The following is a 19,206-nucleotide window of genomic DNA, read 5'->3' as shown; positions in this document are numbered from 1 at the left end:
GTTGGTCAGACGGTAGCCAACTATTAGGCCTTAAACCATATTTTTCAACAATCACTTGGCAAGTTGTGGCCTTGTGGGTTTGGTACAAAGAAAATCAAATCACATAATGAATGACCCTAACAAAACCTTAAGATCACTTGGATGATTCGATTTATGACAACATTCATCAATAGTTCTATTACCATGTTTAAAACACAACCAAACATATACAACAGATTTTAAAGAAAAAGCATCCAACAACAGATAGAAAATATTGATAGACCATAACCTCCTAGCTACAACAGGGTGCCTAATTGACCTTCCTTTCAAGCATATGCTGCTTCTGCAAATAACAAAGTTTGTAAGTTTTATTTCTTCAACTATCACATTTACTGAAGTTCAATATCAAATGCTGTCATGTAATGGGTTTCTGATATTGAGTAAAACATTGCATCATTTTCTTTGCCTAACAAGCTCTCCATCTCTTCTTCATTTTCCTGAGCTTCAAAGGTCTCATGTAATTTCATAAGCCCATTGAGTTGTTCAGCCACTTCCTTCATTGTAGGTCGTTCTATACTGCTGCTGTTGAGACATCTCACAGCAAGCTCAGCCACTGCTTCAATTTGCTCACTTTCGCTCCGATCAACATCCTCACAGTTCATCAAAACCTGAGAAATTTTTTTTTTGTTCCACCGAGGAAATGAAATATTGAATGAAGTTCACATTTTCCTCAGGATTTTTTCGCTTAAGAATTGGCTTCTGTTCTGTCAATAGTTCCATAAGGACAACCCCAAAGCTGTAAAGGTCACTCTTTACTGTTAATAAACCTGTAATCAAGTACTCCGGGTCCAAGTACCCATGTGTTCCATGTATTTTGGTGTCTACAACACTCTGACCAAATGGAATCAGGACAGAAGCTCCGAAATCAGAAACTTTTGCAGTGAATTTCTCATCCAAAAGTATGTTCATGGACTTAACATCTCTGTGGATGATTGGTGGGTCGGCAAGCGAGTGCAGATAGTCGAGTGCTAGTGATATCTCTGCAGCAATCCTCAGACGATTTGCCCATGATTTTAACATCGCCGAATGCTTGACATGGAGGTGGTCGAATAATGATCCATTGGAGATGAACTCATAAATTAGTGATGGGAACTCTGTCTCCAGACACAACCCTAAAAGCTTCACCACATTCTTGTGATTGACCTGAGAGACAATGCTGATTTCATGTTGAAACGCTTGCTTTATTACTTCTCTTTGGAAGTGTTTGGTTTTAGTCTTGTCTGCTACATTAGGCTTCTTAACAGCTACTAGTGACCCATTTGCCAAAACTCCTTTGATTCTTTAAAAATGAACCTCCATTTTGCTGGAAATTTCTCTGTTTCTTTCTTCTCTTGCACTCTATCCAAGCTACAATTACCATAAAGGCCAGAAATATGAGCGTCCCACAAACTGCATTACAATGGTTAACAAGTTTAATTCCATATTTATTAAATGAAGTAAATAAAACAAAGAGGATTTGCATGCAAGCATAATTTTTTATGCAAAAATCTCATCAAGAGTGGAGGTAATACTTTTGATATGAAAAATGATACACACATGAAGTGGCAATGATATTTCCAAAATTATGAGCCACCAAAAAAATGAAGAAGAGAATTAGTTACAGAATTAAGAGGAAAAAAAAGGAGGCAAATTACACTCGTAGTTCCCACCCTTTTGAGTCTTATGTCATTTTGATTCATGTAATTTCAATTGGCTTGATTTTGATTCTGAATTATGATTTTGTTTTAATTTTGTCTAATTAATTACAAGTTTTAGTATTTTTGACGGAAAATGCACATGTAAGTAGTATACGTCATGGTTTTATAGGTAAAATTATAAACTTGTTCATCTTAATGAGTTAACCTCAACTAGTGACTAGTTTCTTTTAAAAATTCTAATTGATGTTATTAATTGAATCAAATTGACAAAAATCTAAAATTAAGTTAATTGAAACGATAATGACCAAAATGATAGAAGGAACTGATGTAATTTGTCCAAAAAATAAATAAAAAATAAGAAAAGAAAAAGAAAAAATAGTAGTGTGTGGAACCTACCTGCAACGAGAGTAGTAACACGAAATCCTTGGCAAGCAACTTTACCATCACCAGACATGCCGAGTGGGCAGTGGCAAGTGTAATTTCCTTGGGTATTCCTGCACGTCCCTTCGCAACAATGCATTGTTTGATCCAAGCATTCATCTATGTCTGCAACATCAAGTATACTAATTCAAGTTTCAAAATTATGAAAGCAAATCCAACTCATCCCAATTAGGTTAGCGCAACAAGAATCGCAAAAACATGTCCAAGCACCTCCACAAAAAATGAACAAACAAGAGCAGAGTAAGTTAGATAGCAACAAACACTAGAAAAACATAAAATAAAAACAACAAAGCTGAACCATACATACTGCAGGCAGCAAGAGACACTCCAACTGCCCAAACTAACTACCAACATCCACTTCCACCAGCCATAAATGCACTCCACCTCACCTAAAGACCCCAAGCAACCAACCTCATCTCTTGAAAATTATGCATTAGCAAACACAAGCTCTCATAGACAAATTCTGATGTTATGAAACTGAAAAAGAAAATCATTTACAGAAAATTATTTGAACTTCGATTTCGCCTTAACCCAAAAAGCAATTCTCATCAAAATAAATCTGGTACACATTCCCATTGACGCTGAATCTTATTAAATGCCAATTCGTTTCTTACATTCCATATGGTCCAAAAATAGTGAAAGAAATCGTATCCCAAATGAAACTTTTCTTCTTTCTAATGCAGACTCCTTGCCACCAAGTCAACAGACCACTGATAGAACTTAGAGGTACCCATACCACACCCCACCACTCAATACATGTTGCCCATATTTATATAGCCATTCCCAAATCCAGATACATAAGGAGGATTGTGTTACGATTGTCAGTATGTAAAAATCTTTGTCAAATTCCTTACGAATATCAATCCTAATGGCCCGCGGCCCACCTAGAGCCTGCCTGCGGACCACTATGGCCCAACCCGATCAGATCTGGCTCTGTTTGGACCTGAGCCTGACCTGGGCCTGGTCTGCTTGTTTTGAGGCTTGAACTGTGAGTCTGACCCGTTGGGCCCTACTCGAGCCCGGCCCACTGGCCTGCCCAAGGGCCGCTCTCATTCCAAACTATTTTGGTGGGAAAAAAAATAAAATTTTGGTGGAAAAAAAAAAAAAAAGGTCAGACCCCAGCTCAAGCTCGAACTCAAGCCCAAGCTCGATAGCCTGCCCAAGGCTTGGCCTGCCCGCCTAGCCCAAGTACCATTGGGCCTAGACTTGGGCCTAGGCTGCGATTGTGCGCTAGTGGGCCAGCCCGACTCGGTCCGTTTTTGGATAGGAGCCCACTAGGTCCAAACAGGGCCAAGCCAGGCCATTTTACAATCCTAATCCTAATATGATGGCGAACAATAATTCATGTTGCTAATCCACTTGATTAGGATATACTTAACTTTGTTTGATTTGGTATAACAATATTTTTTGCTAACATTTTTAATTCACTAAGTACATAATTATATTTTTTGCTTACATTTCTTATGGCTACATACAAAAATTAGATCCCATTTGTATTTATTAAGAGTAATATTATACATCGTTATATTCATCACAACTTTTTCTTACATTCTAAACGTTGTATTAGCTACTGGAGTTTAATAAATGACATGGATACCCAAACATCTATGATTGAATTAGAGGGGTAATGTTTGGGCCTGTAGAACCTATTATAGGTACCATCTATACTTCTATACTATATTTTAAGTAAAAGAGGATTTTTAACCTAAAATCTTGTAGAAGTTCCAATCTCTCAATCTAAATTTTTTAATTTTTTGATTTAAAAAAAAAAAAATCTTAACATTTATTAACTTCTCCCAACTCCTAAGTCTTACTCTCATAATAATACTTTAATACATTAAGAACAAACATAAAAAAAAATTCTTTGAAATCCAACACATATCAATTCCTTAAAAAGTCTCAACACATATGATTATTACCCTTCATAATAACACTTTAATGCATTAAGAACAAGTATAAAAAAAATTTCTTGAAAAGTCCAACATATATTATTATTATCAAAATATTAAACTTTAATATAATATAATAATAATAAAAAAGACATTTAATTCCTTGAAAAATTCAATATATTTGATTATTATCAAAATATTAAACTTTAATATAATATAAAAAAGGAAAAAAAGAAAACATTTAAAAAAAAAATTAAAAATCACAATTCACATATATAGATGATTGTAAACACAATAAAATAGGAAGACATTCATGTCTACACGTTTTTTTTATAAGATCTCCTCCATTATAATAAGATAGCACTTTATTTCTCTCATCTTATAATTTATATATATATATATATATCTATATTATCTATCTATTTATACTATATATTAAACAAAAAAGGATTTTTAATCTCAAAGCCTGTGGGAGCTTCAATATCTCAATCTAAATTTTCTAAATTTTTTATTAAAAAAATAAAAAAAAACTCAACATTTATTGATTTGGTCAAAATCCCCTTATCAGCATTTATTAACTTTTTTCAATCCACATGTCTTTCCATATGCTTGCATTTATTGATTTGGTCAAAATTCCTTGATCAGCATTTAAAATCCACTCATACAAATAATTATAGATACAATCTGTGTATAGTTACTGCAGTACCCTTTTCAACTTCTCTCATACACGATGGTTAGTGATAAGATTGTTAAATTATTTTTACAAAAAATCTTAAAAAATATAATTTATATATTAAAAAAAATCTAAAACAAATATAAATATCTATAATTATCCCGTGCGTAGCACGGGTGATAGGGTAGTTTCAATAATCTGAATCGTTCATTTTGTAGAATTTTTCATGCATATCATCCACTAAAAAAAAATTAAGTCAATTTAACATTTGCAGCATATTTAATTTATCGCATTTGTTACTAAAATTGATAAATCAGATGATAAGATAAAATGATAAAAATAAATGATGGTTAACGTTACTCTGTTAGAAGTATCAATGTGTTTGGTTTGAGTTTTCTGAATTAAGTTTTTTGAAAACTGAGTTTTTTGATTTTCGTGTTTTTTTGTTTTTAGTGAATATTTTTAAAATTTTAAACATTTTTTTTTTTACTTTTTTAGATGCACTTTACTTAGATGTATCTAAAAAGTAAAAAATTTGTGAAAAAATATTTTAAAAAATTAATAAATACATAAAAATACAAAAAATGTACTAATTATTGTATTTTTTTTTTGTATTTTTGGTATTTAGTGAATTTTTAAAAGATTTGTTTTACAATTTTTTTACTTTTTAGGTGTATTTATGTTAAGTGCGTCTAAAAAGTAAAAAAACTACTTAAAATATTAAAAAAATTCAGTAAAAATAAAAATATACGAAAAATAAGAAAATAGAATTTTTTAAAAAGTATTTTTAAAAAAATGAAACCAAGCAATGTTATTATTTTTTACATTAATATTTGTATAAAACTTCTATTTGTAATCATTATCTAAAGGGGATATGAGTACAAGACCTTTGCATCCTTGTGATTCAGAAAGGTAGGGGTTGCCTTGGTATCCAGGCTTGCATACACAACGATATCCAGGGCCATTGTTGGAGTCGGCGCAGTTAGTGTTAGGTCCACATGGGTAGATCGAGGACGAGGCGTAGGACAGATCCATCGATTCGCATGTTTCTTCTCCTACAGCCCAATCGAGTACTGTATGAGATCTATGCTTGAGAAGTCGAACCAATCTTTCCTGGCCAAGAAAACATAGTTGCATGGACTAAAGTGCCTCGAATATGTATAATTATACACTGCATCGATACTCATGTCTATGGACTTGAGGCCATTGGGGATTTGGGTTTGACAGCATCCGATCCCTGAACAAGGACCCTCACGGGTCAGGTTCACTGGATGGTCGCAGATGGAGGCACACCCGCTTACAAACTGTGTGCCATCGATGTCCGCAATGCATCCCAAAGTATCGCAACCAATCGCAATGACTCTGTTTTCAGTGGCAGAGAAGGTGAATGGTGTTCCGGTCAAGTTCACTTGGTATGACCAATAGTCTAGCCCAATCCTACTTATGTTGCATTTTAGCAGGAAGCTTTTGTTCATGGAACACCGGGGGTTTCCTATGCCGAAAGGGTAAGGGATGGTGATATTGCCGCATTTTTTAGGGCAGTTGGGCTTCTCCGTTGAAGTTGCCGATGCTACTATCCATAGCCATGGCATTGGCAGCAACAACAACCAGCACACTATGTTCATTTTTAATGTTTCCCACCAACTTTCTTCTCTCAAAACTCAAATTTTACTTGTTTTTCAGCAAGCTTTTGCCTTTTTGATGAGTATATGTAGAATAAGGACAATTTTTGGAAAAAAAAAATTCAATACATCACCATTCAAAAGTTATTTCCCATATGGCGTCTTTCAAGCATTTACCACCACAAAAAAAATTGAAAAAATTAAAATTTAAAATAAATAAATAAAATATGATTAAAAAATTATATAACCATTTTTTTAAAAAAAAAATTATTAGAAAATCTTCTTTCAGGTACTTGTGTCTCATTTAGTCTATAAGATATTATTGTATTACAATAAATCCTATTATTTTGGACATTTGATCCATCCAATTTTAATTATCATATTTGAGGTATTTTATGGACAATTTTACTATTACAAATATTTTTTAAACTCTTAACAACTTGGTGCTGTGAATATTCAGATTAAATAAATTTGATAATGTGAATGTTCAGATCATGAAACATTTATACTATTAATGTGAACATTAATGTGCGTTTTACCCTATTATTAAAAGTATTTTGGTAATTATATCAACTATAGGATTTATTGGAACTTAAAAAAATAATTTGAATTAAGTGAAACATAAGTACGTGAAGAGAGATTTATGAATAAATGTCTCACTTTTTTTTATCAGTGTTTATAAAATGGGTTACTACAATAAATAACTATTAAAATTTACTTAAATATATAACAAAGTTTACAATAAAAACAATGATCAAAATAATTAGATCTTAAGTAATAAATAAAAAGTGAACAAACTGTAATAAAATATCACTTGACTATCACCACTCTCACATTTTTAAATGCGAAATTGATAATCAAATTTGCATAATCTAAGTTATCAACTAAATCAATTTTAATGGATAAAATTATTAATTTATTTAATATTTCTTGTGACATAATTTACCAAAAATAATATTTAATCAGTTGAAAATTTGGAAAGTTTCTTTTTCTAAAAACAACGGTAATTGATATAATTAGTTGCATTTTATACATAATTAATATATTTGAGAAATGACCCTATATTAATTTTAAATAATTCACCATATCAATTAATTTTTTTTAATTTTTTTGGATAAAAATAATTATTCTTAGTTTTAAATAATTCACCGCATCAACTATCTACTAGTTTTGAATTTTCGCTAATTTTTTATTTATTTTTTTATTTTTTTGGTGAGTTATTATAAAAGGTCAAAAAATTTATTAAAAATCATTTTATAGGTCCAAAGTGGCATGCCAGTAGAATGTACCTACATGTTGCCGGTATTTATATAGCCATTCCCAAATCCAGATACATAGGGAGGATTGTGCTACGATTGTCGGTATGTAAAAATCTTTGTCAAATGCCTTATGAATATCAATCCTAAATAGGGCTATAAAATTAGCCTATCGGCCCGCGGCTCATCCAAAGCCCGCAGCCGGGCCCATCTAGGCCCGAATGCAAACCCAACTTGGGCTATTTGTTTTGAGGGCCAGCCTATGAGGCCCGGTCTGAGCTTGGCTTGCTCAAGGCCCGACCCACTCTCATTTCCAAGCTATTTTGATGGGAAAAAATAAATTTGTGAAAAAAAAAAAGGTCAAGCCCACCTTAGGCTCAAGCTCAAGGCCAGGCACGGTGGCCCGCCCAAGTACCCTTGGGCATGGACCACGATTTTGCACAAGTGGGCCGGCCCTGCTCGGCTTGATTTTTGGCGGGAGCCTGCTAGGCTATACGTTGGGTCATTTTCACACCCATTTTAATATGATGGCGAAAAATAATTCATGTTGGTAATTCACTTGATTAGGACATACTTAAATTTGTTTGATTTGGCATAATATATTTTTTGCTTACATTTTTTACTCACCAAGTACATAATAATAATATTTTTTTGCTTACATTTATTATGACTAAATACAAAAATTAGTTTCCATTTGTATTTATTAAGAGTAATATTAGACATCATCATATTCATCACAATGTTTTCTTACATTTTAGATGTTGTATTAGCTACTGGAGCTTAATAAATGACACATGGATCCCCAAACATCCATGATCTGAATTAGAGAGGTAATGTTGGGCCCATGAAACCTATCATAAGTACTATTTTGATGATTTAAACTGTTCATTTTGTAAAATCTTTCGCGCATATCATATGGTAAAAAAAAATTAAGTCAATTCGATATTTGCAGCATTTATCACTAAAATTAATAAATCAGGCGATAAGATAAAATGATAAAAATAAATGATGGTTAACATTACTCTGTTAGAAACATCATAATTTTTTGCATTAATATTTGTATAAAACTTCAATTTGTAATCATTATCTAAAGGGGGTATGAATACAAGACCTTTGCATCCTTGTGATTCGGGGGTCTTTTGGGAAGAAGAAGAAGAAAAAAAAAAAAGAGCTAGTTTTTAGATTTTTATCAATTTTACGTCACATCATCTCTCAAAATTTTTATTTACAAAAAAATAAAATAAATTAAAAAACTAAAAAATAAACTTTTTACCAACTCTTCAAAACGCGTCAGGATCCTCTAGAGTAAGTTGTCTAGAGTGATCTCCTAGAGTAAACAATCCAATGGCTGAAATTAAAACTCACCAAAACGACGTCGTTTTGGTGAGTAAGTTGAAAAAAAAAAAAAAAAAAAAAAAAAAAAAAAAAAAAAAAAAAAACCAGCTTTTTTACTCTGCAAGCCGATTTCAAACATGAAGCATGAGAGAGAGAGAGAGAGAGAGAGAGAGAGAGAAAAGGGCTTAAGAGGAAGAACAGGCAATGAGGAAAGAGAAGAAGAGAGCAGTGAAGCTCTAAAGAATGTAAACAGTAGACAAATGGTGAAGAGTAAGAGCAGCCGATTTCAACCTCTGTTTTTTTTTTTTTGACTGAAAGTATGTCTGAGGAATGTAAACAGTAGACAAATGGTGAAGGTGATGATGATCTGTATATACCAAAAAAAAGGCTGGGTCGATTCCATGAATATATAGATACATAAAATCTATCAAACACTGCTTAAAATATATAGATCTATGTAGATAATAGTATAATAATTATAAATATGATCACATTAGCCCCTCCAATGTACCTCCCTCGAATGAACACTTGTGGCAAAGTCACATTCTTTACACCCAAAACGCTCATCAACTCTTTCCTAAACGCCGAATCCATGGAAATATCACGCTCGTCAACAATAACGCTAAATCCCCTCAATATCATCCTCACGGCATAGCAATCTTCATATGTCCTTCGAATTCCTCGTAAACTAGTGAAATACGCAACAATTCGATCTTCCGTACCCTGTAACGGAATCGAAGAGTTGGGTACCAATGGAGAAACCCAAGAATCGGAACCCAATGATTTTCCCGATTTCAATTTACTCGGAGATGGAAACTGAGTCTGCGGTTGTGAACCGTCTAGAACCGAGGTTGGGGATTTAGTGGATTCGAATATGCTGCAGAGCTGTCTCACCTTTCCTTTGATCGAATTCTTGGCCGATTCAAACGGTGAATGAATTTTCTTGATCGATCCATTGCGTTCGAGAGAATAGTGAGGGTAGGGTTTGTTCCGAAACTCGCTCGGCGTTACATGCAAGGTTAGGGACCGATTGAAAACTGATGGTTTTGGATTGTCAGATAATTCGAATCGATCGTCATAACCAGCCATAGTTATAATTCAGAAAAAAAAAAAATGAATCTTTTGATCTTCTATGATCAGGGTTTCAAAATAATAGAAAAGAAATTATCAAAGATCGTTTAAATTTAGGGTGTGGAATTGCAGAGGTGAAAAGCTGTTTTTTTTTTTTTTTTTTTCAACTTACTCACCAAAATGACGTCGTTTTGGTGAGTTTTAATTTCAGCCATTAGATTGTTTACTCTAGGAAATCACTATAGACAACTTACTCTAGAGGATCCTGACGCCTTCAAAACACTACTAAGAAGGGTAGGGGTTGCCTTGGTATCCCGGCTTGCATACACAACAATATCTAGGGTCATTGTTGGAGTTGACGCAATTAGTGTTAGGTCCACATGGGTTGATCGAGAACGAGGAGGAGGACAGATCCATCGATTCGCATATTTCTTCTCCCACAACCCAACCGAGTACTGTCGGTGGCTTTCTGTGGACGTTCGTGAGACTTATGAGATCTCTACTTGAGAAGTCGAACCAATCTTTCCTGGCCAAGAAAATATAGCTGCATGGACTAAAGTTCCTCGAAAATTCATAATTAATGTACAATGCACTGATACTCATGTTGAAGGTCTTGACGCCATTAGGGATTTGGGTTTGACAGCATCCGACCCCTGAACAAGGACCCTCACGGGTCAGCTTCACTGGATGGTAGCAGATGGAGATACACCCGCTTCCAAACCTTGAGGCATCGGAGTCCCGAATGTATCCCAAAGTATCGCAAGTTCGCAACCAATCGCAATGAATCTGTTTTCAATGCCAGAGGAGGTGAATGGTGTTCCGGTCAAGTTCACTTGGTATGACCAATAGTGTAGCCCAACCCAACTCATGTTATAACAGTAATACGGCACGTATGTAGAGACCTACTAAGCACAAGTACGGGTATGAGTACTGGTACTAGTACGATACGGGTATGTCAATACAGTAAAATTCAAAAAAATAAGGTACGGATACAGCTTGGTCCGCTTGTAAAAAAATATTTATTTTTAATTTAGAGTAATGTAAAAAGTTAATTAAATGATTTAATTTATTAAAGTCCAACCTATAATTAATATTTAATGCCAAAATGAAAAGTATAAATCAAAATAAATGTCAATATATTAAATAACTTACAAACTATAGTTTAATTTTAAAATCATGCTAAGAATAAAACAAAAACTAAAAAAGAAATCTAGTGAGATGAGTTTTATCTCTGTAGTAGAAGGAAAATATTGTTTCAACTGACATACGGTACGGCTTTGTTATATACTAAGTACGTCAAAAATTATGAAGAAAAAACTTGGGTATGTGTTTCGTATATCTAGTACGTATGCAGAAGTACCATACGAGGTACGATACGCCGGTAAGTATTCGGTACGGGTACGACATGTTTTTCGAAGTACCCATGTTTCATAGGTGGAGACTGTAACCGTGCCTTCCTCCACCGATATATTAAGTACCTGCAAGTCACCGAGTAGGAGCTTGGAAGAAGAATTCGGTGACTTTGAATGATTGCATTTTAGCAGGAAGCTTTTGCTCAAGGAACACCGTGGGTTTCCTAAGCCTAAAGGGTAAGGGATGGTGATATTGCCGCATTTTTTAGGGCAGTTGGGCTTCTCCGTTGAAGTTGTCGATACTGCTATCCATAGCCATGGCATTGGCAACTGAACTATGTTCATTTTTGTTGTTTCCCACCAACTTTCTTCCATAAACTCAAATTTTACTTGTTTTTCAGATTTCCCCCCCCCCCCCCCCTCTTTTTTGGGGGGGGACAATTTTTTGAAAAAAAGCTTTTGCCTTTTTAATGAGTACATGTAAATAGTCCATTATTTCCCGTAAAATAGGGACAATTTTTGGAGAAAAAATTCAATACATCACCATCCAATAGTTATTTCCGATATGGCGTCTTTCAAGCATTTACAACCACACAAAAAATTATTAATAATAATAATTGTGATTAAAAAATTATATAACCATTTTTTTTTTAAGAATTTATTATAAAATCTTCATTTAAGTATTTGTATCTCAATTAATCTATAAGATATTATTATATTCCAATAAGTCTTTCTATTTTAAACATTTAAACTATCAAATCTTAATTTTCATATTTAAGCTATTTTATAAATAATTTTACATTTATAAATATTTTTTGAATCCTTAGCAATTTGGTGATATGAATATTCACATTAAATAAATTTGATAATGTGAATATTCACATCATAAAACATTCACACTATCAATGTGAATATTAATGTGTGATTTATCCTAGTACTATTGTTATTATTATGAGTATTTTGGTAACTATATCAGCCATAAGACTTATTGAAACATAAGAAGATAATTTTTGAATAAGTGGAACATAAGTAGGTGAAGAGGAATTTATGAATAAATGTCTCTTTTTTTTTTTTTTTGACAGTGTTTATAAAATGGGTTACTACTATATATAACTATTAAAATTTACTTAAATATATAACAAAGTTTACAATAAAAACAATGATCAAAATAATTAGATCTTAAGTAATAAATAAAAAGTGAACAACCTATAATTAAATATTAATTCAATATCACCACTCTCACATTTTTAATTGCAAAATTGATAATCAAATTTGCATAATCTAAGTTATCAACTAAATCACTTTTAATGGATAAAATTATTAATTTATTCAATATTTCTTGTGATATAATTGATCGAATGTAATATTTAATCAGTTAAAAATTCAAAAAGTTTCCTGATAAAACTAATTTTTTATATTAAAATATAAAAACATCTCCAATGAAATTTTTAAAATAGGCTTGTTGGCTATTATAATTAGTATTATTCTATTTTAGTCACTTCAATAGACTAGTTATTACCGTAGCTATTTTAACAAATTTTTTGCTATATTTGAAGAGGCTTGTTAGGCTCTTTAAACAGTTTATGTAGATAAATGGATAAAATAAAAAAGGGCAAATTACATAAATAGTCCTTATAGTTTGGGGTTTGTGTCACTTTGGTCCCTGACTTTTTAATTGTGACATATTTGACCCTGAATTTTGAATCTTATTCCAAATAAGGACAATTGAATATATAATTACATTTTTCAATGGTAAAATTGTCAATTTGATAAAATATAAACTAATTTGACAAAAATAAACGTCAAACAAATTTTTTTGAATTTTTAAAAATTATTTCTACCTACTAAAAATAAAATTATGTAAAATTGATAAATCTCTTAGACATTTATTTATTTTTTTATCAAATTAATTTTTATTATGTGTTTGGATGGTGATCATATAAAATTAATTTTAAAAAATTAATCATGTAATTTTTATTAATTTTACATAATTTTATCATTGGTGGATAAAAATAATTTTAAAAAAATTAAAAATATTTTTTTGACATTTTTTTTTGTCAAATTAGTTTATATTTTATCAAATTGACGATTTTACCCTTGAAAAATCTAATAATATTTTCAATTGTCCTTATTTGGAATAAAATTCAAAATTCAGGGTTAAATGTGTCACAATTGAAAAGTCAGGGATCAAAGTGATACAAGTCCCAAACTATATGGACTATTAGTGTAATTAACCCAATAAAAAATAGCATTAGAGTACATAGATTACAAAAGAAATAGGTAAAATAAAGAGCATATTTTTTTTATTATATTTTGGCTAGGATAAATTACAAATACACCCCTTGAAATTTGATTAAAATACAAATCGTTCCATGTGGTTCTGAAAATTACATTTCACCCCTCGAGGTTTCTAATTTTATAACAAATTATCAAGTCAATTATCAGATTTTAATGATATTATAAATATGTTTTAATTAATAATATAAGTAATTTTATTATTGTATAGAGAGCAATTATGAATTTTTTTTTATAGTTAATTCTATTAAATAAATTTTTTTAATAAGGGGGTATTTGTAATTTTTCAAACTATAAGAACAATATGTACTTTAAGCAAATCTTAAAAGATGTATTTGTAATTTACTCTTTTAGCTAGTAAAAAACTAAAGAGTATAATTAGAGTTCCTCTAATAATATAATAACATATTTTTATCAAAAAAATAATATATCAACAAAACATAATATGTTAAAATAATAGAGTACCAGTATAGTAAAATAATATATCTACTTAATTTGACTAACAGAATAGTCTTTGATCGAGTCGCGTGGAGAATAAAGATTCATGTAGCCGATCGCATTTGATGGGGCTTAAGGCTTGGTTTAGTTTGGTTTGGTTAAGTTAATATAGTACCAATATATATAGAGTAGAAATAGAATTTTTGAAAAAATCTCCCATATATATAATATAGTTTTTAATATTAAAATATATCAAAAATATCAAAGATATTTATGAAATTTCATATAGTAAATCACATCATAGAATGACAAAGCAAACAAGACTTTTTACTAGTCTGGTAGTCATCAAATAAACACAATTTTTCTTAATCTTGTTTTGTTTAAAAAAATTGGACCCACTTTTTAAAAATTGAGTTTTTTTACTTTCCATAATTTTTTAGTTTTAGTAAATTATTTTAATATTTTACGATTTTTTTTTTCAATGCACCTAACCTAGATAAACTTAAAAAATATAAAATATTTATAGAAAAATCTTTACAATATTCATCAAATACAAAAAATATATTAAAAAAATACAAAAAGTCAATACATTTCATATTGTTGCGTATTTATTAAAATTTTAAAATATTTTTCATAAATATTTTAATTTTTAGGTGCATTTATAAAGTAAAAACTTTACTTAAAATATTTTTAAAAATTCACTAAAACAAAAAAAAAAAAAAAAACAAGAAAAAAAAAACAAACAAACAAAGAAAGAACTCAATGTTTAGAAAATCAATCAAAACTAAATAATAATTGCCTCACTAATAATTTTCACACTAACAATTTCACCCAATCAAACTCTAAACCAAACAGCAACTCCAATCACACTCTTTACTTTTCACTAGCTAAAGTACAAAGAAAGTACACTCTTTATTTTACCTCACTAATAATTTTCACACTAACAATCTCACCCAATCAAACTCTAAACCAAACAGCAACTCCAACCACACTCTTTACTTTTCACTAGCTAAAGTACAAAGAAAGTACACTATTTATTTTACCTAATTACTTTAGCTATTGTGTTCTCCAACCACACTCTTTATTTTAGCTAATCATTTAAACTAACTTAATTAATTTTTAATACAAAAATATTAATTGCTGATATTTTACTAATATAAATTTGCCCATACAAACATATAAAACTTGTAGAATGAGAAGAAAAAAATACAAAATACAAAATACAAAATAAGTTATTCCGTAATTCATCAAACATAATTGAAAGAACATATAAAATTGTTACATACACATATACATATATAAAATATATAAAATCTCAAATCCAAGACATAAATATACAAAAATCCAAGCTATATACATACATATTTGTTTGTAGAACCTCTGGGGCTCTTCAATTGTAACCATAAAAAAAGTCGGATGGTAAAGTAGCTAGCCTAACAGCCAGTCCATTGGAGCTCAAAATTAAAGTTATGTTGGCTAAAATGCCTAATAAACCTTTTTTAACTATTCCCTTAAAGATGCTTAGGGTTCAATTTTTTGAGTGGTTTGGAATGAGGGAGTTAAAAAGTGATAGAGAGTACACATGTTCACTATGTTATCCCTTTACCAGGTTCAGTTACAATGTGTAACAGTCCAAATTCAGTTAGAAGATATGTTTGTTAGAAGAGTTAGTTGGTTTATTAGTTAGATAGATATATTGTATAGCTGTATAACCATTGTAAGTTCTTGTATATATATATACCCTGATGTACTATCAATTTCATTCAATGAAATAATTCAGAAGTTCTTTATGGTATCAGAGCCTCTCTAAGCTCCAACGAGCAATCCATGGGTTCATCTATGGAGTCTTCTTTTTCCTTCATTCCACCACATCTAAATATGTTAATTTCGAATCTGAGTTCTCTTATAACAGTGAAACTCGATGGTACAAATTTCATAATCTGGAAAAACGAGATGCAAAATATTCTGCGAGCTACAAACCTATTGAAGATTGTTGATGGATCATTTCCTTGTCCAGATGATTTCATAATCAATTCTTCTGGAATAGAGGTGTGCAATCCAGAGGTTGTTCAATGGAGAATGATCGATGCTCACCTCGTACGTTATATCACAGCCACTCTCTCTCCTGCAATTTTTACAACAATTCTTCATCATCAATCTAGTTCTAAAGTTTGGTTTGCTCTTGAAAAACGTTTCACATCTCTCTCTAGATCTCATATTCATCAACTTAAGAACCAGTTGAACTCAATTTCAAAAGGTTCTGAATCAATGGAGGTATATTTGACTAACATCAAGTCAGTTGTTGATCAACTCAGCATTGCATCTTCATTTCTTAATAATGAAGATCTTGTTCTTATCACTCTCAATGGTCTACCTGTTGAGTATGACTCTTAAAACTGCAATTCGTACTCGATCTGAAACCATATCTATGGAAGATCTGTAACCATATCTATGGAAGATCTGTCTTCTCTCCTCTGTTCAGAGGCTCTACATATTGAAGGCAAAATCAAAAAGCATTCTGATCTCACTATGGCTTATGCAACACAGAAGGATTCCAATTCTTCCAAAGGATTTACTTCTTATCATCATGATCGTGGTTCTTCTCGTACTAATGCCAGAGGCAATTTTTGTAATAGATATTCATCTCGTAGTCGATCTCAAACTCGTCCTAGGAAAAATTTTGGAACTATTTGTCAGATTTGTGGCAAAACTAATCACACAGCTTTTAAGTGTTGGCATCGACTTGATCCTCACTTTCAACTGCAATCATAGCATGTTTTTCAGCCACAATCACAGCAATCTTATGTTCTGCATCTTTCCAAAGCTTATCTCACTAATATCTCAAATGCTGATACTTCTCAAACCTCAGGTCCATGGTTTCTTGATTCTGCTGCTTCTGAGCACATCACTAATGATCTTCATCATCTGAATTCTTATCAGCCTTATACTGGTTCTGATCAAGTTACCATAGGCAATGGTTCATCTATTCTCATTCATCACACAGGGAAAGGTATTCTTCCCACTCCACATCATTCCTTTAAGCTTAACAAAGTTCTTCATGTTCCTTCTATAAACGCCAATTTGCTATCAGTTCACCAGTTAGCTCGAGGTAATGATTGTTCCATTATTTTTGACAAATCTTCCCTTGTCATTCAGGACAATCATTCTAAGGAAGTTCTTCATCAAGGCTTTCATGCTAATGGACTATATCATTTTCCTGTGGATTCTTGCTCTTCTCCCCATGCTTTTTCCACTACTTCAACTTCTGCTGCTTCATCTTTGTTATCACCTGATACTTGGCATAAACGATTAGGTCACCCTTCATTAGCAAAATTTCGTTTACTACAATCTCAGTTGCATTTTCCTTCATCTGTTAATAAAACTGATTTGTGTTGTATCACTTGTTTTGTTTCTAAAAGCAATCGGCTTCCTTTTGTACTTTCTAATTCAAAGGTTGATGCACCTTTAGCCTTAATTCACACAGATGTTTGGGGCCCTTTTCATTGTTCCTCAAGTAACTATAGATATTATGTGTTGTTTGTGGATGATCATAGTAGATTTACATGGATCTATCCTCTTGCTTACAAAAGTGAAGTTTGTTCCAAATTCATGATTTTCAAAGCTTTTGTGGAAAAACAATTTGGTTTTCCTCTTAAAATACTTCGCTTAGATGGGGGTGGTGAATTTATTAACAATCAAATACAAGCTTTTATGCAATCCCATGGAATTCATCATCAATATTCTTGTCCATACACTCCTTCTCAAAATGGTGTTGCCAAGAGGAAGCATTTACACATTACTGAGACAGCTATAGCACTTTTACATCAATCCTCTTTGCCTTTAACCTATTGGTTTGATGCCATTGCTACAACCACTTATCTTATGAATAGGCTTCCTAGTTCCTCTCTTTCTAATTGCTCTTCTTTTGAGCTCTTACATCACACTAAACCAACTTATGATCATCTTAAGGTTTTTGGTTGCTTATGTTTCCCTTGGCTTCGTCCTTCTTCTTCCCATAAGTTGGCTCCTAAATCTGAGTCTTGTGTATTTTTAGGATATCATCCTTCTATCAAAGGCTACAGATGCCTCAATCTCAAAACTAACAAAATTATTCTATCCAGGTATGTTCGATTTCAAGAATATCTTTTCCCATTTTCCACTTTTCCTCCTATCTCCCCTTCTCATCTGTCCACTATCTAGTCCTTCTTTTGGTCTCCCTCTCATCCTATTTCTGTGGTGCATACCTCTTGTTCTCCTTCCATTTCTACCCCTGTTCTGCCATAGTCTGTTCCTACTGCTGTTGTGCAACAGCTTGCACCTACTGCTGCTGTTGTGCCCCAACCTGCTGTTGTTCTGCCCCAGTCTGCCATTGCTGCTGCTCTGCCCAAATCTACCCCTCCTGCTCCTATTCACCAGTCTCCAGCTGCTCTTCTGCCGCAGCCTACTCCTTCCTCTAATTCTGTTATTCCCATTGACTCTATTTCTGTTGTTCTTCCTCTTCCTCCCCCTTCTACTAATATCCATCCCATGACTACTAGATCCAAATCTCAAGCTCTCTGCTACTCTGCTTCTCCTTCCTCTTCTGATGTCTCCATTGAACCTACTTCTTATAAAACAGCCCTTACTTCACCTGTTTGGTTTCAGGCCATATTAGATGAGTATAATGCTCTTCAACATCAAGGCACTTGGTCTTTTGTTCCTTTACCTCCTTCCAAGCACTCAATTGGCTGTAAGTGGGTTTTTAAAATCAAACGTAACTCTGATGGCACTGTGGCTCGGCATAAGGCCCGTTTGGTTGCTAAAGGGTTTCTTCAACAACAAGGGGTGGATTTTCAGGATACTTTCAGTCCAATGGCTAAATAACCTACTATTCATATTCTGCTTTGTTTGGCTCTTCATCACCACTGGCCCCTCAAACAATTGGATATTAGTAATGCTTTTCTTCATAGTCACCTTGATGAGGAGGTTTACATGGACCAACCTCCAAGTTTTGTTGATCCTCAACAGCCCACTTTGGTGTGTAAACTTCATAAGGCGTTTTATGGTTTAAAACAAGCACCCCGGGCTTGGTTCTCTACTTTTTCTTCCTTTCTCCTTTCTCAAGGATTTCTTCAGAGTAAATGTGATTCTTCTTTATTTGTTCACAAGACTTCTTCTT

General features: G+C 32.4%; 1 pseudogene across 1 annotated transcript; it reads right to left on the bottom strand.

Annotated features, from left to right (window-relative positions):
• Window positions 1-329: 329 nt before the first annotated feature.
• On the bottom strand, window positions 330-9,981 carry LOC114301832 (wall-associated receptor kinase 3-like; annotated as a pseudogene). Its single transcript, XR_014341507.1, has 4 exons — window positions 9,404-9,981; window positions 2,529-2,594; window positions 2,073-2,239; window positions 330-1,428 (listed from the first exon to the last, which is right to left on the bottom strand). The product of XR_014341507.1 is annotated as a wall-associated receptor kinase 3-like (transcript).
• Window positions 9,982-19,206: the final 9,225 nt, after the last annotated feature.

The sequence above is a fragment of the Camellia sinensis genome, chromosome 10 (genome assembly GCF_055761805.1).
Source record: "Camellia sinensis isolate YWXY chromosome 10, ASM5576180v1, whole genome shotgun sequence".
In the NCBI taxonomy this organism is placed as follows: domain Eukaryota; kingdom Viridiplantae; phylum Streptophyta; class Magnoliopsida; order Ericales; family Theaceae; genus Camellia; species Camellia sinensis.
The sequence above is the reverse complement of the archived record's forward strand: the minus strand, read 5'-3'. Positions and strand labels throughout refer to the sequence as shown.